At 38.1% G+C, this 27155-nt stretch overlaps 3 pseudogenes; all 3 read right to left on the reverse strand.

The window, feature by feature from the left end:
• Positions 1–76: 76 nt before the first annotated feature.
• LOC148915858 (protein ANTAGONIST OF LIKE HETEROCHROMATIN PROTEIN 1-like) lies at positions 77–27155 on the reverse strand (annotated as a pseudogene).
• LOC148915859 (uncharacterized) lies at positions 6805–11469 on the reverse strand (annotated as a pseudogene).
• On the reverse strand, positions 19006–23316 carry LOC148915860 (uncharacterized; annotated as a pseudogene).

The raw sequence follows: 27155 nt of genomic DNA on the forward strand, positions 1-27155 counted from the left end.
TCTAAGAGATTCTACAGATCCCGTCAAGAAGGCAACAAGAAGGATTCTAGAAAGACTTGATCTTTGATGTACAAAGTTAAGAACCCTTCAAATAACAGTGGAAGACCTGAAGAGGAAGGTGGAGATTATTGAAAAGAGCAAAAAGGGCAAAGGTATTGAAGTTGAAAGCGTTAAGGGGCAGTGGAAGAAGCGTGAGGCCATCACTAAGTTGTAATATATCTCCACTATCAATTATTATATTGTGAAGTAAACAACAGACCAAGATGATGTTAGAATTCATAGTTTCAGTAATTAGTTTTTGAATATTTTGGATGTTTGGGAGGAAGGAAGAAATCACAGAGAGAGTATGAAGAAGAGAACGTTGCTCTGAAATAGAAAAATGGAGATGACTATTCATTTCTACTCCACTAGCCAATATATCGTTAGCAGAGAGAGAGAGAAGTGAGATGCTTCTCTAACGGATTTACATCAAAATTGAATCCTAGCCATTGCTTCTATCATCCTATGAGATGCTTACATTTGTCACTAGTTGCCACTTAAGTCCTAGACTAGAAAGAGAGTCCACTTGGGACTATGATCCAATGGCTCACATTACAAACAGAAATTAAAACATATAAAATGAAATTAAAACAACTTTGTGACTTTGGCTCCAAGGTTTTCAGCTCAAGGCTTACACATCAACAGATGATGCTCGGAAGTTTCCGCTTATCGGGTCTCCACATGACCTTGTTAAGGATTCTCCAAGTGCCCTTTAACTGCGAGAATGCCGTTACTGCAAGTGACCTTGCAGCCCCATGCACACATCGGAAATGGAAGCTGGACTCAAAATAATTAGGGTTTAAAACTGATATATTTATTCTTCTCTCAATGAGGAATATATATACTACATACAGAGTGGTTACAAATAGGAAATAAGTAAAAAATCTCCTAATTATACTCAAATTAGATAATTACAATAAAATATAAATTCTATTCCTAATAGGAACGTTGACTCACGCCAACACTCCCACTCAAGTTGGTGCGTAGATATCGGTAATGCCCAACCTGTCAAGTGAGTCTTCAAATCGGCGATTTGACACGGCATGGATCAACATATCTACAAGCTGCTCTGAAGAAGGCACAAAAGGTATAGAAATTAACTTATGCTCCAGGTTCTCCTTAATGAAATGCCAATCAACTTCTACATTCTTAGTTCGATAATGTTGCACCGGATTGTTAGCAATTTCAAATGCAGTTGATTATCACAGTGGAGCTTTGTAGCAGCATTCGGTCTAAACCCAATTTCAGCAAGTAACCACCTCAACCATAGTATTTCACAAACCCCTTGGGCAATCCCTCTGTACTCAGACTTTGCAGAGGATCGAGACACAACGTTTTGCTTCTTACTACACCACGTAACTAGATTACCACCAAAAAAGGTGACGTAACCTGATGTAGAACGTCTATTTGTAATATTCCCTGCATAATCTGCGTCAATGTAACCTTCTAGATCCAAGTGACCATTTTTTTTAAATAATAAACCTCTCCCAGGAGCAGACTTTAAGTAACTCAAAATATGCATCACAACAGCCATATGATCTTCACTAGGTGAATGCATAAATTGGCTAGCAACGCTTACAGCATAAGCAATATCAGGGTGTGTCAATGATAAATAAATAAATCTCCCAACCAACCTTTGGTATCTTTCTCTATTAGTTGGGACCTGATCCACATAAACACCAAGTTTATGATTCTCAACAATAGGTGCATCAGTTGGTTTACAGTCAAGCATTCTATCTGCTAGCAGATCCATGACATACTTCATTTGTGAAAGAAATAAGCCATGTTTAGATCGAGTGACTTCCACAACTATAAAATATTTCAGACTGCCCAAATCTTTCATCTCAAATTCAGATGCTAAACGTTTACAGTCTCTCGATTTCTCTGAGTATCATCACCAGTCACAATCATATCATCAACATAAATAATCAACAAAGTCACCTTACCCTATGTTTAATGAATAGAGTATGATCGTGTTATTTGTTGATAACAAACTTCTTCATAGCGTGGTAAATCGCCAAACCATGCCCAAGCGCTTTTATACATTGCCTTTTCAATTTGCATCGTTCCCTGTTTCACCGGTGACCCTATACCCTGGTGGAAGACTCATGTACACTTCTTCTTCTAGTTCACCGTGTAAGAATGTATTTTTTACGTCAAATTGCCTCAGGGTCCAATCCAAGTTAGCTGCTAAGGACAACAAAACTCTGACGGTATTCATCTTAGCCATAGGTGCAAAAGTATCATGATAATCAACTCTATATGCAGGTGAACCCTTTAGCTACCATTCTGTTGGAATCAAGCCACTTGAGATGGTGCTTGCACGTTCTTCCAATGCTTCAATGAATCTCCAAGTCACAGCGTGGTAGCCTACCGAAGTCAACTCCCATTGATACTTGAGACCCATGGCTATACCCTTATTAGATTTATTTTTGGCCAGTATAGCCGGCTATCTGTATTTTATTTATTTTTAATTTTTAAAGCTTATAGCCGAACGGCTACATTATTTTATTTAATTTTTTATTTTTACAGTATAGCGATCGGCTATACTAATTTTATTTTGTTTACTTAGTATATCCACCATGCCATACCTTTTTCATATTCAATTTTTACTTGAGTATAGCCGCACCGCTATACTTTAAAATATATATTTAGAAATATAGCCGCTTTCGGCCGTCTTTATTAAAATATTGAATATATTTAAGTAGTATAAGCACTTGGCTATCACAGATTATTTCTCAACAACAAAGAAGGGGTAAACGTCTCTCTATGCTGTCTCTGGTGTGTCTCTCTTTAAGCGTCGAACAAGAAGAAGCAAGTCTTAGCCGTCCTCAATCAGCAGAGTTAAATCTAGTGAGCGGAGAGAGGAGAGAAGGCCAAATCTAGGGGCCAGCTTGCTGGGTTAGGTGTTCATTTAAATGACCTATTTTATTGTAAGCCAACATCTTCAATAAACTAATTACCAAAAATAGACATCTTCAATAAACTAATCATTAGAGGTGTGCTTTTGTGTCAGCAGGGGATCTTTGTCTTCTGATTTCACTTCTTTTTCCATCTTTCTTTCTCTCCTATGTTATAATGACCTTCCCTCAGTGGAGACCCCAAAAATGAGATGTTTCTCTTGGGCTCAGTTAAGTCCCACCTTACCTCCTCTATTTAATTATTGTTTTATCTCTCTTTTGCCAGTAACTAATTAATTAAAAGGCTAAAACTAGTTGAAGCTGTCTCCCTCTTCATTCCAGAATTGGAACAATATGCTTCTTTTGACATCATCAAAGCCATAAGGATGATGCAATAGTTAATATAAGTTATAACTACAAATCCTCTCTCTCTCTCTCTCTCTCTCTCTCTCTCTCTCTCTCTCTCTCTCTCTCTCTCTCTCTCTCTCTTTTGAAGCAAGTTATAGGATCACCTTTTCAGAGCTACACATATCTCCCAATCGGCTCCATTATCCCAGTACTAGCTAGAACTATAACTATATACACATATATAGCTTGTCTCTAGTTCTGAAGAAAAATGGGCAACTGTTTTGTTCTCTCCAGGCAGGAGAAAGTTTTGAGGGTTGTGAAGACAGATGGGAAAGTTTTAGAATTCAGGGCACCAACTTTTGTTAAGGACATGTTGATGAACTTTTCGGGCTCTGGTATTAGTGTATCAAAGCAAGCCTCAGAGCTTCTCCCTCCTAATTACAAACTGAAGCTTAGGAAGGTTTACTATATGATTCCTCTTCTGGGTTTCTGTTGCAAGTGATGCGAGCAGTGCAGTTATTATTTCATATGTGGATGTTACAGAAAAGGACAGGGCTGCCACAAGAAGGATTAAGATCTTCATAACAAAGCAACAGCTTCAAGAGCTATTGACAAAGAAAATATCAGTGCAGGAGGTTCTTTCAGCTTCAGGGCTTGAACAGAAATCATCTTTACCCCAACCAAGACCACCAGGAATTATAAATCTCTCATTCCCTCTTCATTTGCTTCCCAATTCTCACTCTCTCAACAACAGAAACACAGTTTTCTATCTCTTCCTTTTATTTCACACGAAACAAACCCCTCATTTCTTACGCCTTTCCTTATTTTATGTCACCTTTCTGTTGAGAATTAAGCTGCATACTAAGCTTAAATCAAGCTGCAGATGACAATCCTGCAGATTGATAATGAAGAGAATGAAGAAATCGAAGAACTTGGGAACTTCCTAGTTTTAGTATTAGCTGTTAGCTTAGCTGTCTAACGGCTAGTTTTATTTCCTTTTTGGGAAAATTCCTACAGCTGTAATTCCTATCTTTTTCAGCTGTACCTTGATAACCAATTCTAGCCTAGGTGTAAGGATCGTAGCCTCCAATGATTATGTATGGCTGGAGATGAGTCCTTGCTACCTAAAATTTAGGCTCTGAGCTATTTTGGCAGTATGTGTCATGTATTTGAGTGTGTGTTTGTGCTCATTTGCATCAAGAGAAATATACTGAACATTCTTCATTCCCTCTGCTCTTTCTCTTCTCCATATACCGTTTTTCATAAACGATTCTTTCCTTGCTCATATAACAAAACTAAAATCCTCAAACATTAGACACAGATTCAACACTTTCCTCCTCCTCACACACTATATACATGTCACCTTTGCTCCTTCGCACCAGCAAGCTTCGATGTCATGCATTTGGAAGAAAAGGACCACGACCATACTGGCGCCCGGACCGCCGAGCACCGCCTAGATCCGTGCCAGCCGCCTAGCCCCTAACTCCTAGTGTCGGTGACCTCCGCCTAGCACCAAGGCGATATTTTGAACAACTGCTTTCAAAACACTGGAGCGGGCTTGCTCGTGCCTAGGCGTTCGTGATGATGAGTTCAAGTCCGATTCACGGAATATTTTAAAAACTGAGTATAGCCGATCGGCTTGTCGTTTTTAAAATAAAATTAGGAAAAAACCTAGTATAGCAGCGTGAAGTACTATACTACAGCCAACCGAGTTGTTCGGCAGTTTGTGAGCAAGGCAATTTCTTTGGGCGACTTCTGATCCTTGATTCCTCTTGTTCTTCTTCTTCTTATTGATGGTAATTTTATCACCTATCTCCGTCATCAGAGAACACTCTGTTATTTTCTTACTTTCATGGAGAAAAGATGGGAAGGGAGTGTAAGAATATGACATCAATTGTTTTTTGAATTAGGTTTGCAGTCAATTGATGTTGTGGATCCAAGTGAGAGTTTTATGTCACGATCGGAGAAAGCAGATCGAGAAATCTACAATATGTTGCTTGGTTTTACAGCTGTATATCGTTTTACCATTATCTGATAGTTCGGTTGCGGATTGGTCGGGTTTGCTCGTTGTATATATCAGTTGCTATTTATGCATGCTCTAGTTCAAATAAATTTCATTTTTTGTGCAATCTTGGTGCTGTTGAGTTTTAACAAGCCTGCTTGTTGATGGCGAGATATTGAGTACTGCTTCCTTATCAACACAAGCGTTATGGACGATACCGTCTTGAAGTTCTCAATGATGTTGCAATATCTGAAAACGTCTATGACCTCACAGTTGAAGAACCATTGGATTACTTTGAACATGTACGCACTTGTGTTGATGTACTGCACCTTCATAAGTTCGATCCATGTAACAACTTATGACATGGCAGCAGTACCCAATGGTGTTCAAGACTTAGGTCACCAAGATTCATGTCCTCCTTTGAGGTTTGGAAAACTTTATGTCATGATCTTGGACTGGTTCGGAAGCAGGAATTCATGAAGGTTGCAGGTGTTCATTTTGCTAGGAGTATTATGGCAAAGATATATTGCTTTTGGTTTCATTATTGTTCGTACGTACGTTCCAAGAGCCTAAAACTCAAAGCTGGCTTATGTATATGTAATTAATATATTTTACCCCAGCAAGATGGTTAAATTTACAAGTCTGTAATAGTCTCCTTCAGTCAAAGTATATTATACAGGTTGTTAGTTAGTTATAACAGATTTAGTCCGGAGACTAATATGTAATTTGGGCTAGAAAATCCATTTCCCATTTCCCATTTCTCTTGAACCAAATTAGTCTCCCAAACCAAATTTATCTCCCAAAGAAACACTTTTTCTCTTGCGATCAGAAGCACCATTGTGAAACAAAACAACACTATCAGTCTATCAGGCATGGCTGATGATCATAATGAAGACCCCAAATGAAGTTCCAGTATTGTTTCCCAATGTAGAGCATGCGAGAAGATCGGAAAGAAAATTGCAAAGGCAGAAGAAATTCTTTCAAATCAACAAATGCGAGAATATTTCGGATCAGTTTTCAGCTGAAGTTGAAATTAGTTGAAGCCATTGCTCCACAAGAACAACCACGACAACTTACTGCGAATATGAAGATTTTGCAGCACTTTTTCAAGAAATGGAACCCGACAAGAAAATAAGACTTTGCAGCACTTTTTCAAAGCTGAACCTGACAAGAAAATGAAGATTTTGTATATTGTTTCAAGAAATTGAACCACGACAAGTTCTTGCACTAGAACAAGGCTCTTCCTCTGGAATTAACCCTTGTTATGAAAAATCAGTCCAAGGCCTCCAAGAGTTTGGTCGAGTTTCAAAAAGCTGGAGTTCTTGCACAGAACAACAACTAGAACAAGGCTCTTCCTCTGGAATTAACCCTTCTTATTATCCGCAATCAGTCCAAGGCCTCCAAGAGTTTGGTGAGTTTCAAAGCTGAAGTTGCTTTGCACCTGCACAACTAGTACAAGGCTCCTCCTCTGGAATTAACAAGTATGTCCCATCTTATCCCCAAGAATTTGCTCAATTACAAAAACGTGGAACCCAACATGCCCAAGAAGTCATTGCGGCCACAGGGCATGCACTGAACAACAAGAAGAACTTGAACAAAGTTGGAGCCTCCAAGTCTCACCTCAGTTTCACGAACCTGCAGCCCAAGAACATGCAGTCATGGCAGCACAGGACATGCCTCTGCCTCAACAACCGCAAGTAGAACAAGGAGGCCATGCCCCTCACAGGCGTCCCCCAAGCCACTAAAACAAGATCACAAGGTGCGGCAAGCGTTTTGAAGCGGTTGGCATATAGTCGATGACCACGAACTACATTGTACATGTGCAAAAAGGCGTGAAAGCCACATCTTGCCATTGTTGGGGCGATGAATTCCGTACACGAGGCATCGGAACCGGGAGAGTCACGGTGTATGATATTGATAGTGGCGAGTACCCTATACATGTCACCTTTGCTCCTTCGCGCAACCAAGCCGTCTGTCTTCATTTGGAAAAAAAAGCGACACGACCCACCTACGGCACCGGACCCGCCAGGAAGGCCTAGATGTTCCCAGGCGCCTAGATCCTCTCGGGCCGCCTAGATCCTCCCGGCCGCCTGGCGCGCCTAGATCCTCAAGCCGTCTGGCGCCTAACTTCACAGTATCGGTGTCCTCCCTCCAGCGCCCTAGGCGATATTTGAACACTGCACAAAGCACAGGGCGGGCTTACTCTGTGCCCTCGGCGTTCGTAGTGGCGAGTTGAGTCAATTCGCGAATAATTTTAAAAAACCAAGTCTAGCAGCGGCTATACTATTTTTAAAAATTAAGGACATACCAAGTATAGCCGATCGGCTGTACTATTTTGAAAATAAAATTAGGAAAAAACCTAGTATAAACGCGTGGAAATACTATTTTAAAATAAATTTGAAAAAACCCGAGTATAGCCGCGCGGCTATACTATTTTCCATAAAATATAAACCACCATTCTAACCTTTCTACGATAATGGATTCATCTTCATATGATTCTTTGGATCTACCATATGAACCACCTTTGGCTATGATTTTTTCTCTTATTGTTCCATCTTTTTGTATAAAATTTGAATTTTATAACTATTGTGCACGAATTATAATAATTTAAGAAAATTTTGATAAATCACATCAACATATCATGTGGATATGTACACAAGGAACAAAATAACTTCTCAAGTGAGTCAGTGAATTACTAAAGCATTTTCATGATCACAAATTTATTGATTCAATTTAGCACTCCGGACATAAATTTGTTTTCGTAAGGCTCCATTCACATAATATTTTAAACGTATAGCTGTGAAATATCATAATTTGAATTTCTCTTTTTTAATTACTTTATTTAGTAGTTATGTTCTAATCATTATTTACTCAGTGAATAATTAGTATTTAAGTATTTTATTAAAGAAAAAAAATTTAAAAAAAAACAATTACTATTTATTAAGTAATATATTTATGAAGTTAATTAAAATATTTAATACTAATTATTCACAAAATAAAATAATGATTAAAACATAATTACTAATGAAAGTAATTAACTAAGGCTAAGATTTTATAGAATTACTAAAAAAAAAAAATTAAAAATGTACTGACCTAAAGATACTAAGTTTATACTTATTATTTAAAAAAACCACTCCCGAGTGAACTTTTGTTGGCACGAGGTCTATCTTGATGCAATTTTGCCGGATTAGACCTCTCCCGACGACATTTTGTCGGCATAGGAAACTTTCCTCGGGAGAGGTCTAATCCGGCAAATAGATTAGTTTCTTTGCTTTTATTTTTTGCCCAACTTCTTTAATTTAATATATGTCTTTAAGTAATATCTTAGCCTTTTCTAATTACTTCAATTAGTAATTATTTTATTATTCGAATACAGACACACCGCTATACTGTTTAAATATTCGAATCCATTTAGGAAATATGACAAAGGGCACCTAAAAAGATGAGCAACATCATTATATCACTTCTCGTACACATGCAACACACAAACAAGGCATATATTTTCTCCAAACCCTAAGCGCCCACAGAGGAACAAAGTTAGAACGTAAATACATACCATGTCTAATTGATTCATTATCTCAAGGCTCAGCTTCGCTACAGAGAAATCCAGATTTTTATAGTTATATTTAAAGAGTATAGCCGATTGGCCATATGCATAAAAAAGAATATTTTAACAGCCTTGCCACTCGGGTATACTCTATAAACAGAATATTTAAAAGTACAGCTGTGCGGCTATAAGCCATAAACAGAATATTTTAAAAGAGAGTATAGCCGGCTGGCTATACTCCATAAATAAGACATTTTAGAAGATATCATCGCCGCTCGGCTATTCCGTTTTAAGGCGTTCATAAAAAATTCGGGACCCTTCCTTGATATGTAGTTCAAGCGATGAATGTCCAGAACAATCTCAAAGTAGTTAGGACCCTGCGTGTGAGAGAGCTTGATAAAGTCAAACAACATGGTTTTTCTGTTTCATCTTCTTAACACTCAACAACATAAATGTTCAATGTTTACCTTGTAAAAATTGTGCTGGGGGCATGAAAGAATTGGTTTCTCATTATATGCATGTACAAGCTTCTTCTCAGCAGAACTCCGACCGATGTCCTCAGGATTTACCACCCCCCAAGATCTTTAGTCTTTCTCTAAAAGGTACAGTGGAGTCCTTTGCAAATCCTTTAACTTTTTCTATCTCATTGTCAACCATTTTCTAAAAGCATCATTCAAATATATCAACAGACTGAGTGTTCCAATTGAACATAAGATCACATTTCCATCAGAATAAAGTACATGCCTATCCAAATGGATGAAGTTGCATACAAAATGAAGTTACCTTGATAATGTCCTGGAATTGAGGAGGGATGTCTTTATCAAAATTCTCAGAAACTTTGAAATACATTACAAGACTCATCCCCTCTCCATCACTATCACCAAGAAACATTGCAGCAGCATAAGTAGGCTACTGCAACAAGGCGCAGAGCAATATCATTAGATATTGACCAAATATAACAAACAAAACATAACAAGATAAATCAATTCTGAAAAAATACCTGTATGTTTACAATGAGACAAAAAAAAGTGATGTATCTTTTTGGGGCATACTGACACATCAACACCTATTGGAGTATATGGACTGTAGTTCGGAGCAGTTGACTTTCGTTATCTCTGGATGGTAGACCAACATAAAATAATATTATCATTAGCAAGGCAGAACAGAGTATTTAGTTGCAAATGTCTAAATTCAGTTAAGGTTGGTCTTGACAAAAGAAAAAACCAAAGTCATACTTGAAATAATTCTACACGGAATTTAAAAGTTGAGGTGGAATCTCAGACCAAGATCCTGAAGTCGGCTTCTCTACTCTACAACATGGAATGATATATCCTAGTCTAGGCTAATACAGAAACCTTTTTGATTGACCTGTGGATATATCATTGAAATGTTCAGTAATATACATGTACATCAATCCCAATATTCTAAGTTTTCTTTCTATTCAAAGAAAATTGAATTATTTGAATGCTTACATTGTTCAATGGTTTCTTCTGCATCACAGGATCTCCTTTTAAAAGAAAGTATGAAAAGCGGCCCATGGCTTTCTCTGGGACTTGTGGAACCAAACTCTGTGCACATAGAATCTTATAGTTGAAACTTACAGAAGGTACCAATCGAGATATCGGATTTCGAGGGCATTGTCTTGAATTTTTTCATTAGAATCACGTCCATCCTCTGTAAGTCCTTTAAAGCTTCCATAAGAGTCATCTAATATATTCTTCCTCTTACTGCAAACTTCATCAGCCTTCCCTAAGTAAAAAAGCTCATAGCCCTGGCTATTAATAAGCGAAAACCGATTTGATTCCTTGCGCTCATCTTTGTCTGTGATTTTATGTGATTTACCTCCATCAATTTTCATATAGCTTTGTTATTCTTCATCCTTACACCCGTTATCAACAAAGCTAGCAGATCTTTCGTACTGAAGTACTTGGCCACTTGAGATATTACGAACTGGATTGCTTGCTAATGGAAAACCATCTGTAGAATAAGAGAAGAAAATTAAGAAAACAAAACAAAATCCTTTTCCAATAAGTAGCTCAAGAAAAATTACTTCAGTAGTAATGACATTTTGCAATCAAACAAGACCACAAGGCTTTCATTCTGTAATATGTAGTTACAGGCTGATGGCCAATACCTCCATGTATACTGATAAAGTCATCTTCCAAGTCAGACTCCAGAATACTCACCGAGTCAAACCAAGCTTCCTCTTGGAAAATTACTGCAAATGAATAACTTTAAAAATATGAGATTCAAGAGCTATGAATTTTCTTGTCAGCACTATTGGTTGAAATTGAAAGATCGTTGAAATCTGAGGAAAGAAAGCACACACCATTCGAATCATATTGACTGTGGTGTCATTGCAGCTGGGTGAGATGGAATGTTGAATTAGAAACCTTAGATCTTCTGTGAGTAGTTGTTGCACCATTCTCAAAGTCCACATGAACAAACTCATTGACAGCATAGTCACTCACGCGACCTCCTGCATCACTATTTATTTTCTTGAAACTGGTATTTCTTTTCTTGGTACCATCTGAGGCGGAGCAGGTTGCCTTTCTATGGCGTTTGATGACCCGTTGAGAGTGTTTTTTCCATGGTTTAATTGTTTTGGATGGGGTTGACATGCAACCAGCCATTGTGGCTTTTAAATCATGCAAGTCCCAACTACAACGATGCCTTCATCAAGTCCTCTCCAACCTGTGTGCCTACAAATGAAACAAAATACATCAGAGAAAGATTAAAGGATTTCTAGAAAGCAGTTTCTATGATCACAAATAATCATGAGAACGCAATCAGTTCTTTCATCATGAGACTGTTTCAGTAATTTATGGCTCAAACGCTAGAACAGTTAACCAACTTAACACTTGGAAATTATTAGAATCAAACGGATGACACACAGAGGTCTCTATGTTTAATGAGTATGGTGACACTATCAGAAAGCACCTTGGTTTGAAGCGACTGGTAACTTGAAGCACTACACTAGTTATTCAATCAATTTCTAGATGAAAATTGTGCAATCATCATAAAAATCAAATGTCTGATTCAAACCTTCTCAAACAAAGTGGGATGTCTCTTTCCCAGTCCCATAGATAAGCCACTTATCTATCATAAGCCCCAAATCTTTAGTTCTGACTCACTAGAACATAAACATGACCAGAAAACAAAAAGATAGTACAACCACCTCAAGAACAACTCAACAAAACCTTAGTCCCTGTACTTGCTATTATCTATCTTAAGCCCCAAATCTTTAGTTCTTACTTTGGTTTAATTAATTAGTACCTTTCTCTTAAGTAGTTGGTATTTGCAAAGTAAATGGGAGCATCAATCTCAAGTATGAGAATTTGAGAATTCCAGGAACATTGCTTGCGTTGGGATACTGCTCAACATTTCTGTAAACCATGGAATTCGGAAGGTTTCCTCGAACAAAAGTCCTTGGCCTTGCCACAAACAAAAGTACCCTGATCACAGATATTGCAACCTACACAGAAGAAAAAAGAAATATTAGTTCTAATGCATAGTTTTAAGTTGATAGATATAGTATTACTGTCACACACAATAATGATACGTACCGCTAAGACTAGTCCAATTTCAACGCTGCCAAAACGACGTCGATATAGGCACTCAGGCAGACAACAAAGTCAAACTTGTCAACCTTCCAGAGGTGAATTGCGGCTTCATAGACTATGACAACAAGCAAAGCCCGAATATGTGTTTCAATGTGTATATTCTCCGAGTGATTCAGTTAGGATTTCCAACTACTCATCCAACTTAGGCCAGCCCAGATTCCTAACAATTACATACTACTTTTACATGTCTAGTAATAACTTTTCAACCACATCTTTCTCTTTTCAGGATGCAAAACACATAATCAAAGCAAATTTTTGTATAGTGGCCATCAGAAATTGAAAGCGAGTTCATAATTTAGCCAAAGTCAGGAAAAAAAAAAAGAAAAAAAGGACACCCGCCTAAGCGCCTAGTATAGCCCATTTTTCCAACATCCTAACTGAACAAAAGCACAGTTTATAGGTTTTGAGCTCTAATTATGAACATCATTACCGAATTTAACATTACAGAACAAAATCCACCACCTATTCTAGATTTCTGTGCATCGTAGATTTTCCAAAATAAGGAAAATATAAAGATAATTTAGTTAAAACTACAAGTAATGTGAATGCATTCCACTAAAAGCGAGCGAGTAATTGAAGGTGAGCTTAGTGAAAGAAAAACAGGTTGAAGAAACTATCCCACTGGCAGTGCAGGGCTTGAGCTCATTGGAACCAAGCAAGTTTTTCTTCAATATTCCTATCTTTCTTGCTTTTCTTTGATTTCTTGGGAGACACCATGAGAGCTCAAATGAGGGTGCCCACCTCTATTTTGGCCTTGAACTTGAAGACTTTGATGGGAAGTGATTTGGTGAGGCGAGGCGAGTGAGGAGAAATATAAAGCTCGTGTGCCATTTTGGCCTTTTTGTTTTCAATAAATAGTATAGCAGCGGCTATACCGACGATAATCATCTCTTTGAAGGAGTGTACTGATAGAATTCATACTAGAAGGCAAAAGGTATTGAGAAAAGCAATGTCTATATTTCTATTAATATTGATAATAGGTTACAATCAATGTATCATACAATGAAAGCATGCGGCTCTTGTCATATGGTACTTGAGGAGTACATCAAAAGACAAAAATATTGAACAAGAGCAGTAATTAAAATGAATGGCTAGACATCTCATAAGACCACTCACCCATCTTGGTCCCGAGATCGAATTATACCATTCCTTCCCATTCGACGGTTGCCTTCATTATCCTCCTTACCCGTTGTTTAAGTGAGAAGGTACAAGCAAAAATCTATGAATATTCAATAAAAACAACAAAACACATGGATCACATGGACTGTAGAAAAGTACCAAGTAGGCATACAAAACTTGCCAGATAAGTTTGTCAACATAGTTATTTTGCAGCAAATGCACTTCTACGTTTAATTATTTTATGAATGTCATATGTGAAAAATATAAACTTCTAACCAACTTACCACAAGTCTATACCGAGGTTAAAAAATGTGTAGTGGAAACTTCAGAAACGAGAGGACACCATCCACTACAAAGAGTGGCATCAAATCAACACCAAAGTTTGTCATTGTATCATTCTCCAACTTCCTTTCGGCAAATTGTATTGTGGCGGTAGCTGGCCCAAACCAAAAGAATGGTGCAAAACCTCTCTATCATCATCCCTGGTGTCTCTTTAAAAGTCAAACAAGAAGCGACAAAGTCTTAGCCCTCCGCATCTTTGTGAGTCTGTGACGGTTGGCTTGGATTCATTAAACTTGTTTGAAAGTGAAAACCAACCATGACAAAAGTGAAAGGACATATACATAGAACATAGAGAGCAGAGGGAAGCCTCAGCTGTGCAAATTGCAAGCATTGGAATTGGAGAGAAGGTGACCACTTTTCATAAACATAAGGTGCTACATCGTGGAGGATCTTTGTCTTCTGATTTCACTTATTTTCCATCTTTCTTTCTCTCCAAAGCCATAAGGATGATGCATATATTACCTCCAAAATAAGGTGTACAAAATTTTAACCAAAATTTTCTTTGAATCTGTTGAAGAAGATTTCATTGGCCCGTACTATTACCTCCTCCTCAATATCAAACTCATTCACATAGTCTAACGTAGCGTCCACCCTACAGTGCTATTCCACTTGTACAGTCAAAATATTTAAATAAATAAAAAAATTTATAGGCATGTAGTCAAAATATTAGACAGTAACATTAGGCTTCTAATACACAGAGGTTCCTCGGCCCAGAGAGAAATAAGCCGTGAGAAGGCATGGGTTTAGCAATCATCTTCACATTCACTATACGAGAGGTTCCTCGGCCTGAGGCCAAAGCTTCCCATCTTATACTGTTGCTCTGTCTCTCTTCTCTTATTTTAATCTCTCCTCTCTTATTTTGCTCTCTCCGTGAAATTACAACATGGCAACCCGTTCGTACAATTCTCTATCTGTATTTTTATCTGTAAATTTGAATGCGTTTGTTTTTCTTCTTTGTGAAAATTTGGTTTTGTTTTGTTGATTGTACTGCAATGGTGGATCCTTTCTTGGTGTGTGACAGAAGAAAGTTGCTTCCTCTCGAGTTATTGATTGAAGGAATCTCCATGATTCTCGTCTTTTCTCTGTTTGCTGTAAATTTTTGGAAAACTATGGATGCCTAAGTTGATTATAACTATGGACATGACCATTGAGCCACCAAGATACTCCCGGGCCGCTCACTCAGCGTCGGTGTCCTCCCATCTAGTGCTTTGGCTCCCGGACCTTGAGCCGCCTAGATCCGACTGCCTAGATCGCCGAGCCGCCTAGGTGCGCCTAGATCCTCCCGAGCCGCCTAGGCCCCTAACTCCACTGGTGTGGTGTCCTCCCCCTGCGCTTAGGCGATATCTCCGAACTGCTTCAAAATCTGGAAGGCTTCTGCGTCCTTGATTAACGTAGTGATGAGTTGAGTCCGATTCGCGAATATTTTTAAAAATGCGAGATATAGCCCGCCTTACTATTAAAAATCAGAAAATACGATCGCGTTCATATAACGTGCTCATGCCAAGTAACAGGAATAAAAACCACAAGTTTATATTTTGAAATGAGAGAATGTTTGAGATAATAAGGAAGACTTGGGTACATCAATGTCGGATAGTTTTCTCGACAATTGAGATTAGGAAGACTTGAGATCAGTAAAGTCCTTTTCTATCTCTCTCAGGCAGATAGTTTGGATAGAATTAATTTACACCAATATCGGTTGATTTTGAGTTTATTCATATCGATATAGTATAGTGCATTAGCAGTGCTCATGTTTAAGGTATTTTTAGCAATATTATATCACGGAGGTGGGAGAAACGACTTTCTTGGTCTAGACAACAAACATGAACATGTGATCAGAACCATTTATCACTTTGACTTCATCGGTGGATTTGACTATACTCAATTAGATTTCTTGCCTATCTGTTGAGGAAAAAATTGGAAATTCTATACATAGAATCTAAATTACCTTAACTACAAAGCTTGTTCTTCTATTCCTTCTTGCTCTCAATGTAACGCGTTCATCCACAAAGTGCATTCACTTCTTAAAAATCTCCATATATGGCCTCAAAGAGTCATGAGGATCTCAAAGCACTCTTTCCAGCATTGTCTGGCGTGTTTGATTGCACGACTCAAAGAAACTCAAAGAGTTTTCGACGAGATTTGGCCTCATTGGTTGGCAAGATCTCATTTTATCACTTCAACTCAAAGGAATAAATGATGCTCTGCAAAAATCTGTGCTGATAAGTTCATTCTTTTAGAAGTTTATTTCTCTTCCTCAAAACGGAGTTCACGAAATCTTGTTAAATTTGCAAGCAAAGAAACCAGTTTAGTTTGGATAAGTCGTGATCACGAGGAACGAAGGGAACTAAAAGTGAAAGAAAGAAGTTGAGTGTAGTAAATTCAAAATAAAAATCAAACCCTATAGTAAGAGCAATCACTAGTTTACTGGGAAGCGAGATGAAACTCATTTCAAAGAGACGCGTCCGGTTCAGAAGAACATTAGGATTGTAGGGAAACAGATTCTTTTGGTGTAGACCTTCAATAGAAATTTTAAGTGAAAGTAAGCACTCTTTGGCTTCTTTGAAATACCGTCCTCCATTTTGGGTATGCTTGCAGCCATTTTCATTTTCTTCATCAGGTTCATCATCAAAAATGTAAGATGATTTTTTGTTGGTGCAAGAGAATCCTCTCCCCAGGAACTCGAGCCACCCAATGAAACTTTTCTTTTCTTGCAAAATGATTGATTTGTAGCTTGCCCATCCACTAGAAATTCTACAAATAAGCTCCATGAATCACACACTTTACGCAAGCACCTAAAAGAGAATGCATAAAGGATGGTAAGAAGCAAATGAAAGATTAATGCATCTTGCCTCTAGTAGGAAAAGATGGAACAAGAGTACAGGATTGAAAAGATCTGAGACACGGAAAAGTAAATTGCCATTCGAATCCTCCAATGCAACCTTTTCCTTTTCATCCCTATATAAACCCAAAAATCTTGTTAAAAGGAATCCATGATGATAACTTTTAAAACAATGGAAAACTAGGATATTAATTCCCTTTTATTACACACAACAAATACAGGCGATGCAAGAGCACTTTGAATAATACATCATCCTCGGTTCAAAAACAAACCAAAATGAGGACATGAGTCTAAAAACTGCAAAAATACAACAAATGAAGAATGACTGCAATTTTAATCATGAAATTGTTGAATAAGATGATGCATTGGATAGACAAAACAAAATATGGATACAATTTTTCTTTTTTTGGGTCTGGGTGAATAGATTGCCTATTTTGCTTATATCACGTTGCATATAAACATAGACAAAAAAAACTCCTAGTTTCAAAGATAAAGAAGACATACCTCTTTGATATACTGTTGGATGAAGGATTTGTAAAGTCAACACATTCTACAAAATACATTTCATGGTCCACTGTCATATTAGCTGGAAGATGCCCTTGAAGCCAGGAGCTCCAAGAGACCTTTCTTTCTTAGACAGTAACATGAGGCTTCTAGTACTAGAAAGAAATCAATAAGCGAGGCAGTGAGCAATGCCAATCGCCTCCCTCCTCGTGACCTCTCCTGCGTGTGGCACTAATTTATCCTTTCCTTTTCTTTATTACCCCAACCAAGACCACCAGGAATTATAAATCTCTCATTCCCTCTTCATTTGCCTCCCAATTCTCACTAACTCTCAAACCACAGTTTTCTATCTCTTCCTTTCACTCCACACAGAAACAAACCCCTCATTTCTTATGCCTTTCCTTATTTGATGTCACCTTTCCTTCTTACAGGAAGCCGTCATCTTCATTTGGAGAAAAGGACCCGACCATACAGCGCTCGGACCATACGGCTCCCGGACCGCCTAGATCCGCCTAGATCGCTAGGCGCTTCGAACCGCGAGCCGCTCCTAACACGGTGTCGGTGTCCTCCGCCCGGGCTTATGCGATATTTTGAACCTTTGCTCAAAACACTGAGCGGGCTGCGGTTTATGCCCTAGGCGTTAAATCTTGATGAGTTGAGTCCGATTCACGAATATTAAAAAAACCAAGTATAGCGTTCGGCTATACTATTCTTTTAAAAAGGAAAACTCCGAGTAATGCCGGCCGGCTATACTATTTTAAAAACATCAGATAAAAACCGGTATAGCCGATCGGCTGTATTCTTTTTAAAATAAAACTAGGAAAAAACCTAGTATAGCCGCGTGGAAGTACTATACTATAGCCAACCGGGTTGTTAAGCAGTTGTATTGCATCTTTGCACACCTTCTGACACTTGATTCCTCTTGTTCTTCTTCTTATTGATGGTAATTTTATCACCTATCTCACGTCATTAGAGAACACTGTTATTTTCTTACTTTTATGGAGAAAATATGGGAAGGGGGAATGTAAGAATATGACATCAATTGTTGTTTTTTGAATTAGGTAGCAGTCCAATTGATGTTATGGATCCAAGCTGGGAGTTGTATGTCCTGATCCAGAGGAAAACATATCAGCAGGGGGAAATCTACAATATGTTGCTTTATATATATCAGTTGCTAGTTATGCACGCTCTAGAGAAATAGCTTGGTGCTTCAGTAGTTCAAATAAATTTCATTTTTTGTGCAATCTTTGGTGCTGTTGAGTTTTAACAAGCCTACTTGTTGATGGCAGATATTGGTATTGCCTCCTTATCAACACAAGGGTTGTGGACGATACCTTCTTGAGGTTCTCAATGATGTTGCAATTAATATCTGAAAACGTCTATGACCTCACAGTTGAAGAACCATTGGATTACTTTGAACATGTAAGCATTTGTTATGTAGGAAAATTAACAAGGCATAAATTTTCTCTCAACCCTAAGCACCCACAGAGGAACAAAGCTAGAATGTAAATGCATACTAGGTCTAATTGATTCATTATCTCAAGCCTCAGCTTTGCTACAGAGAAATCTAGATTTTTATAGTTATATTTAAAGCGTACAGCCGATCGGCTATACTCGTAAAATAGAATATTTTAACGGTTAAGCCGTTCGGCTATAATCTATAAACAGAATATTTAAAAGTACCGCCGCGCGGCTATAAGCCATAAACAGAATATATTAAAAGATAGTATAGCCGCTTATACTCAAAAATAGATCATTTTAGAACAGAATATCGCCGCTCGGCTATTCCATTTTTTAAGACGTTCATAAAACAATTCGAGACCCTTCCTCGATATGTAGCTGAAGCGATGAATGTCCAAATCAATCTCAAAGTAGTTAGGACCCTGCATGTGAGAGAGCTTGATAAAGTCAAACCACATGGTTTTTATGTTTCATCTTCTTAACACTCAGCAACATAAATGTTCAATGTTTACCTTGTAAAAATTGTGCTAGGGGTGTGAAAGAACTGGTTTGTCATTATATGCATGCACAAGCTTCTTCTCGTGAACTCATTGATATCCTCATGATTTACCACCCAAGATCTTTAGTCTTTCTCTAAAAGGTACAGTACGAGTGGAGTCCTTTGCAAATCCTTTAACTTTTTCCGTCTCATCGTCAACCATTTTCTAATGGCATCATTCAAATATATCAACACCCTGAGTGTTCCACCGGAACATAAGATTACATTTCTATCAGGGAGGGTACATCAGAATAAAGTACATGCCTATCCAAATGGATGAACTAGCATACAAAATGAAGTTACCTTGATGTTGTCCTGGAATTGAGGTGAGATGTCTTTATCAAAATTCTCAGAAACTTTGAAGTACATTACAAGACTCATCCCCTCTCCATCACTATCACCAAGAAATATTACAGCAGGATAAGTAGGCAACTGCAACAAGGCGCAAAGCAATATCATTAGATATTGACAAAATATAACAAGATAAATCAATTCTGAGAAAAAATACATGTATGTTTACAATGAACACTTTCCCATTTGCTTTCATTTTGGGAAGCTCAGGATGCTGGGCAATGTGATGTATCTTTTTGGGGCATACTGACACATCAACACCTATTGGAGTATATGGAGTGTAGTTCGGAGCAGTTGACTTTCATTATCTCTGGATGGTAGACCGACATAAAATAATATTATCATTAGCAAGGAAAAGAGTAATTAGTTGCAAATGTCTAAATTCAGTAAGTTGGTCTTGACAAAAGAAAAAACCAAAGTCATACTTGAAGTAGTTCTCGCCACAGAATTTAAAAGTTGAGGGTGGAATCTCAGACCAAGATCCTAAAGTCGGCTTCTCTACTCTACAACATGGAATGAGATATCTTGGTCTAGGTCGATACATAAACCTTTTTGATTGACCTGTGGATATATCATTGAAAGGTTCAGTAATATACATGTACATCAATCCCAATATTCTAAGTTTTCTTTCCATTCAAGGAAAATTGAATTATTTGAATGCTTACATTGTTCAATGGTTTCTTCTGTATCGCAGGATCTCCTTTTAAAAAGAAAGTCTGAAAAAGGCAGATGGCTTTCTCTGGGACTGCGGAACCAAACTCTGTGCACTTAGAATCTTATCGTCGAAACTTACAGAAGGTACCGATCGAGATAAGCCAAATTTCAGGGCATTGTCTTGAATTTTTTCATTAGAATCATGTCCATCCTCTGTAAGTCCTTTAAAGCTTCCATAAGAGTCATCTAATATATTCTTCCTCTCACTACAAACTTCATCAGCCTTCCCTAAGTGAAAAAGCTCTTAGCCATGGGTATTAATAACTTTCAAAATATGAGATTCAAGAGCTATGAATTTTCTTGTCAGCACTATTGGTTGAAATTGAAGGATTTTCTTTGTGACTTTATTAGACAGTAACATTAGGCTTCTAGTACTAGAAAGAAATCAATAAAGCAAAAAGGCATTGGTGAGCAATGTCAATGCACCTTCCTCCACTAACCGACCTCTCCCTGCATGCGTGTTGATGACTAATTTATCCTTTCCTTTTCTTCACCCCAACCAAGACCACCGGGAATTATAAATCTCTCATTCCCTCTTCATTTGCATCCCAATTCTCAGTCTCTCAACAACAGAAACACCGTTTTCTATCTCCTCCTTTCACTCCGCACGAAAGAAACCCCTCATTTCTTATGGCTTTCCTTATTTTATGTCACCATTCCTCCTTCTCACACACGATATACATATCACCTTTGCTCCTTCGCACCAGCAAGCTTCATTTGTCTTCATTTGGAAATAAAAGGACACGACGACCAACCCTGGCGCCTGGGCCGGACCCACCGGGCGCGAGGCACCGCCTAGATCCGCCCAGGCCGTCTAGGACCCGCCTAGATCCGCCCAGGCTGCCTAGGCCCTCCCAACTCCGTGGTGTCGATGTCCTCTCCCGCCTAGTGCTTAGGACGATTTTTCGAACACTACTCAAAACCTGGAATGGGCTTGCTCTATGCCCTAGATGTTCGTAGTGATGAGTTCGAATCCGATTCACTAGAATATTAAAAAAAACCAGTATAGCCGAATGGCGACACTATTTTTTTAAAAAATTAAACAGCTCTACTATATTTTTAAAAATTAGGGGAAAACAAGTATAGCCGCGAGGCTATATTATTTTTAAAATAAAATTTACCGCAGAAGTACTATTTTCAAAATAAAATTTGGAAAAAAAACCGAGTATAGCCGTTCGGCTATACTATTTTCCAAAAAATATGAACCACCATTCTAACTTTTCAGAGAGAATGGATTCATCTTCATAGGAACCCTTGGATCTACCCTTCGAAAACCACGTTTGGCTACGATTTTTTCTCTTATTGTTCCTTCTTTTTGTGTAAAATTTGGATTTTATAACTATGGTGCACAAATTATATTAATTTGAGAAAATTTTGATAAATCACATCAACATGTCGTGTGGACATGTACACAAGCAATAAAATAACTTCTCAAGTGAGTTAGTGAATTACTAGAGTATTTTCATGATCACAAATTTATTGATTTGATTTAGCACTCCGGACATAAATTTGTTTTGGTAAGGGTCCATAAACATAATATTTTAAATGTATAGCCGCACGGCTATACCTTTGAAATATCATAATCTGAATTTAACATAAGAGTGATCTAACATATTCTTCCTCTTCCTGCAAACTTCATCAGCCTTCCCTAAGCGAGGAAGCTCATAGCTCTGGGTACTAATAAGCGAAAACCAATTTGATTCCCTGCGCTCATCTTTGCTTGTGATTTTATCTGATTTACCTGCATCTATTTTCATATAGCTTTGGAATTCTTCATACTTACACCCATTTCAACAAAGGCGAGATCTTTAATACTGAAGTACTTGGCCACTTGAGATATTCCCAACTGGATTGCTTGCTAATAAGAGAAGAAAATTAAGAAAACAAAACAAAATCCTTTTCCAATAAGTAACTCAAGAAAAAATTACTTCAGCAGTAATGATGTTTTACAATCAAACAAGACCACAAGGCTTTCACTTTGTAATATGTAGTTACAGGCTGATGCCCAATACCTTCATGTATACTAATAAAGTCATCATGCGAGTCAAACTCCAGAATACTCACTGGTTCAAACCAACCTTCCTCTTGGAAAATTACTGCAAATGAATAACTTTCAAAATATGAGATTCAAGAGCTATGAATACTCTTGTCAGCACTATTGGTTGAAATAGAAAGATAGTTGAAATCTGATGAAAGAAAACACATACCATTGAATCATATTCCTCTGTGGTGCCATTGCAGCTGGTTGAGATGGAATGTTGAATTAGAGACCTTAGATCTTTTGTGAGTAGTTGTTGCATCATTCTCAAAGTCCACATGAACAAACTCACCGCATGTTTGTACATTCTCCAAGTCTGATTCAGTCAGGATTTCCAAGTACTCATCCAACTATGCCAAAGCAGATTCTTAACAATTACATACTACTTTTACATGCTAAAATCTCTATTGCTCTCTCTAGTAATAACTTTTTGACCACATCCTTCTCTTTTGAGGATGCAAAACACATAATCAAAAGAAAATTTTTGTATAGCTGCCATCAGAAATTGAAGCGAGTTCATGATTTAGCTAAAGTCGGGAAAAAAAAATGGACCCGCCTAGACCGCCTAAGCGACCACTAACACCTAGGCGATTTTCCAACAACCAAACTAAACAAAAGCACAGTTTATAGGTTTTTAGCTCTAATTATGAACATCATTACCGAATTTAACATTACAGAACAAAATCCACCACATGTTCTAGATTTATGGGCATCATAGATTTTCCAAAATAAGCCAAATATAAAGATAATTTAGTTAAAACTACAAGTAATCTGAATGCATTCCACTAAAAAGCAGGAGGCAGAGTAATTGAAGACTAAGCTTAGTGAAAAACCTTGGGTTGAAGAAACTATCCCACGGCCAGTGCAGGGCTTTAGATCATTGGAACCAAGCAAGTTTTCTTCAATTTTCCTATCTTTCTTGCTTTTCTTTGCTTTCTTGGGAGACACCATGATAGCTCAAATGAGGAATTGCCCACCTCTTTTTTGGCCTTGAACTTGAAGACTTTGATGAGAAGTGATTGATTGAAGCGAGCGGCGAGGAGGAAATATAAAGCGTATAGCCATTTTTGGCCTTTTTTTTTTAAATTAAAAAAAGTATAGCCGAACGGCTTTACCATTTAAATAGTATAATATATTTAACGTGGAAGACACGAAGAAGATTCTTGAAAAAGAGCAAAAAGGCAAAGGTATTGAAGTTGAAAGCGTGAAGGCGATTGGAAGAAGGCGCAGGCCATCACTAAGTTGTAATATATCTCCGCAGTCAATTCTTATATTGTGAAGTAAACAACACACCAAGATGATGTTAGAATTCATAGTTTCAGTAATTAGTTTTTGAATATTTTGGATGTTTGGGAGGAAGGAAGAAATCACAGAGAGAGTATGAAGAAGAGAACGTTGCTCTGAAATAGAAAAATGGAGATGACTATTCATTTCTACTCCACTAGCCAATATATCGTTAGCAGAGAGAGAGAGAAGTGAGATGCTTCTCTAGCAGTTACATCAAGTGAATCTAATATTGCTTCTATCATCCTATGAGATGCTTACATTTGTCACTAGCTACCACTTAAGTCCTAGACTAGAAAGAGAGTCCACTTGGGACTATGATCCAATGGCTCACATTACAAACAGAAATTAAAACATATAAAATGAAATTAAAACAAACTTTGCGACTTTGGCTCCAAGGTTTTCAGCTCAAGGCTTACCATCAACAGATGATGCTCGGAAGCTTATGCTTATCGGGTCTCCTCATGACCTTGTTAAGGATTCTCCAAGTGCCCTTTAACTGCGAGAATGTCGTTATTGCAAGTGACCTTATAGCCCCATGCATGGCATCGAAATGGAAGGGGAGGCCATTGCTTTCATAAGGAGTTATGAACCAGGGAAGCAGAGGATAGCCAACCCCACCAACTAAGCATTCTCTAATCTCTACTCCTCTAGATAAAGTTTAACATTTTTCATTCAAGCGTCGTCCACCTTCCTGAGCTTGAAAACCACTGAACACTTTAAAAGTCTAGACACCGTCATGCCCCCAGGGCAACCAATTACAATGTGAAGAAACCTCATCTCATGGTCAACATTCCCTGCAACAAGAGCATGCTGTAGTTGTCCTCCGAGTCACACCAATCGTCGATGTTTGAACGGTAGGAAGGGTCATAATGATGAGTGTACCATCTATGGCTCCACAACAATTGGGCAATCCAAAGGCTTCTTCAAGTTTGGACTTTATTTCTTCCATTCATTGAGAACCAAGCCACTTGAGATGGTGCTTGGCGTTCTTCAATGCTTCAATGAATCTCCAAGCCACACGAGAAACTATGGGTGGCCTACCAGAAACAACTCATTGATACTTGAGACCCATGGCTATACCCTTATTATACTTATTTTACGGCGTATAGTGACGGCTATCTTGTATTTTATTTATTTTAATTTTTTAAACATAGCGAGCGGCTATATTATTTTATTATTTTATTATTTTTTTTACAGTATGATCGGCTATACTAATTTTATTTTGTTTTAATTATATCCGCGCGGCTTTGCAGTATACTTGCCGCTATACTTTTAAAATATATATTTAAAGTATAGCGATCAGCCGTCTTGTTAAAATATTGAATATATTTAAGTAGTATAGCCGCCCGGCTATACGATATTTCTCAACAACCAAAGAAGGGCAAAGCGCCTCTCTCTCTGTCTACAGTGTCTCTCTTTAAGCGTCGAACAAGAAGAAGTCTTAGCCCTCCTCATCTTGTAGTGCATAGCTATTGGCTTGGATTCATTGAACTTGTTTGAAATTGAAACCAGCAAGACAAAAGTGAAGGACATATACAAAGAACATAAGTGAGGAAACCTCATTGTGCAAATTGCAAGCAAGAAAAGAAGAATGGAATTGGAGGGAAGGTGACCACTTTCCATAAACATATGGGGTCCACGCCATCTTTCTTTGATCTCTTCTCTGCACGCATAAAACTAATACCAGTTTTTTTATGTCCCCACTTTGACCAGACAACACACTATGCTGCTGCAGATAGAAAGAATTAAATGGTTCCATTTGTCTCCTTCTCTAACTTCTAACTTGTAAGTTGTAAGTTGTTGTTCATGGGATGGGATCAATTACCTCTTACCTCCATCAGCAACAAAAGGGCATCGTGCACTGCAGCCTAGCTAGCTTTGTTTTCACTTCCAAGAGCCCTCTATCTTATCATCTCAAAGAGTTCAGTTAAATCTAGCAGAGCCAGAGAGACTACATCAACTAGTTTAAAATGGACCACTGAGAGAAGGCCAAATCTAGGGGCCAGCTTGCTGGGTTAGGTGTGCTTTGGATCTACTCATTTAAATGACCTATTTTATTGTAAGCCAACATCTTCAATAAACTAATTACCAAAAATAGACATCTTCAATAAACTAATCATTAGAGGTGTACTTTTGTGTCAGCAGGGGATCTTTGTCTTTGATTTCACTTCTTTTTCCATCTTTCTTTCTCTCCTGTTATAATGACCTTCCCTCAGTGGAACCCAAAAATGAGATGTTTCTCTTGGGCTCAGTTAAGTCCCACCTTACCTCCTCTATTTAATTATTGTTTTATCTCTCTTTTGCCAGTAACTAATTAATTAAAAGGCTAAAACTAGTTGAAGCTGTCTCCCTCTTCATTCCAGAATTGGAACAATATGCTTCTTTTGACATCATCAAAGCCATAAGGATGATGCAATAGTTAATATAAGTTATAACTACAAATCCTCTCTCTCTCTCTCTCTCTCTCTCTCTCTCTTTTGAAGCAAGTTATAGGATCACCTTTTCGGAGCTACACATACTCCCAATGGCTCATTATCAGTACTAGCTAGTACTATAACTATATACACATATATAGCTTGTCTCTAGTTCTGAAGAAAAATGGGCAATTGTTTTGTTCTCTCCAGGCAGGAGAAAGTTTTGAGGGTTGTGAAGACAGATGGGAAAGTTTTAGAATTCAGGGCACCAACTTTTGTTAAGGACATGTTGATGAACTTTTGGCTCTGGTATTAGTGTACCAAAGCAAGCCTCGAGCTTCTCCTCTAATTACAAGCTGAAGCTTGGGAAGGTTTACTATATTATTCCTCTTAGGTTGTTGCAGTGACGATCAGTCGAGTATTATTTCATATGTGGATGTTACGAGAAAAGAGCAGGCTGCTACAAGAAGGATTAAGATCTTCATAACAAAGCATGACTTCAAGAGCTATTGACAAAGAAAATACGGTCTGGGAGGTTCTTTCGGCCGGGCTTGAGCAAATCATCTTTACCCAACCAAGACCAGGGAATTATAAATCTCTCATTCCCTCTTCATTTGCTTCTGCTCTCACTCTCTCAACATGAAACCAGTTTCTATCTCTTCCTTTTATTTCACACGAAACAAACCCCTCATTTCTTACGCCTTTCCTTATTTTATGTCACCTTTCCTCCTTCTCACACACTATATACATGTCACCTTTGCTCCCGCTTTGACAAGCCGTGCATGCGCATTTGGAAAAAAAAAAAGGACAAACCGCTAGCCAGACCGCCAAGGCTAGCCTAGATCATACTGGCCCTAAAGTACAGCCTAGATCGCCCGGCCTCTACCTGAACTCCCCGGTGTCGGTGTCCTCCAGCCTAGCACCTGGGCGATATTTCAAATGCTGCTCAAAACTGGGGTCCAGCATCTGTGTCCTGAAGCGTAATAGTCTTGACATAGACATGTGAGACGAAATGTCATAAACAAGTCTTCTTAAAAAGCGGTATTCATCTAGCCGGAGTGCAAAGGTATCATGATAATCAACTCCCAT

This window comes from Prunus mume, linkage group LG6, assembly GCF_029339155.1.
Source record: "Prunus mume cultivar Tortuosa linkage group LG6, ASM2933915v1, whole genome shotgun sequence".
NCBI classification, from domain to species: domain Eukaryota; kingdom Viridiplantae; phylum Streptophyta; class Magnoliopsida; order Rosales; family Rosaceae; genus Prunus; species Prunus mume.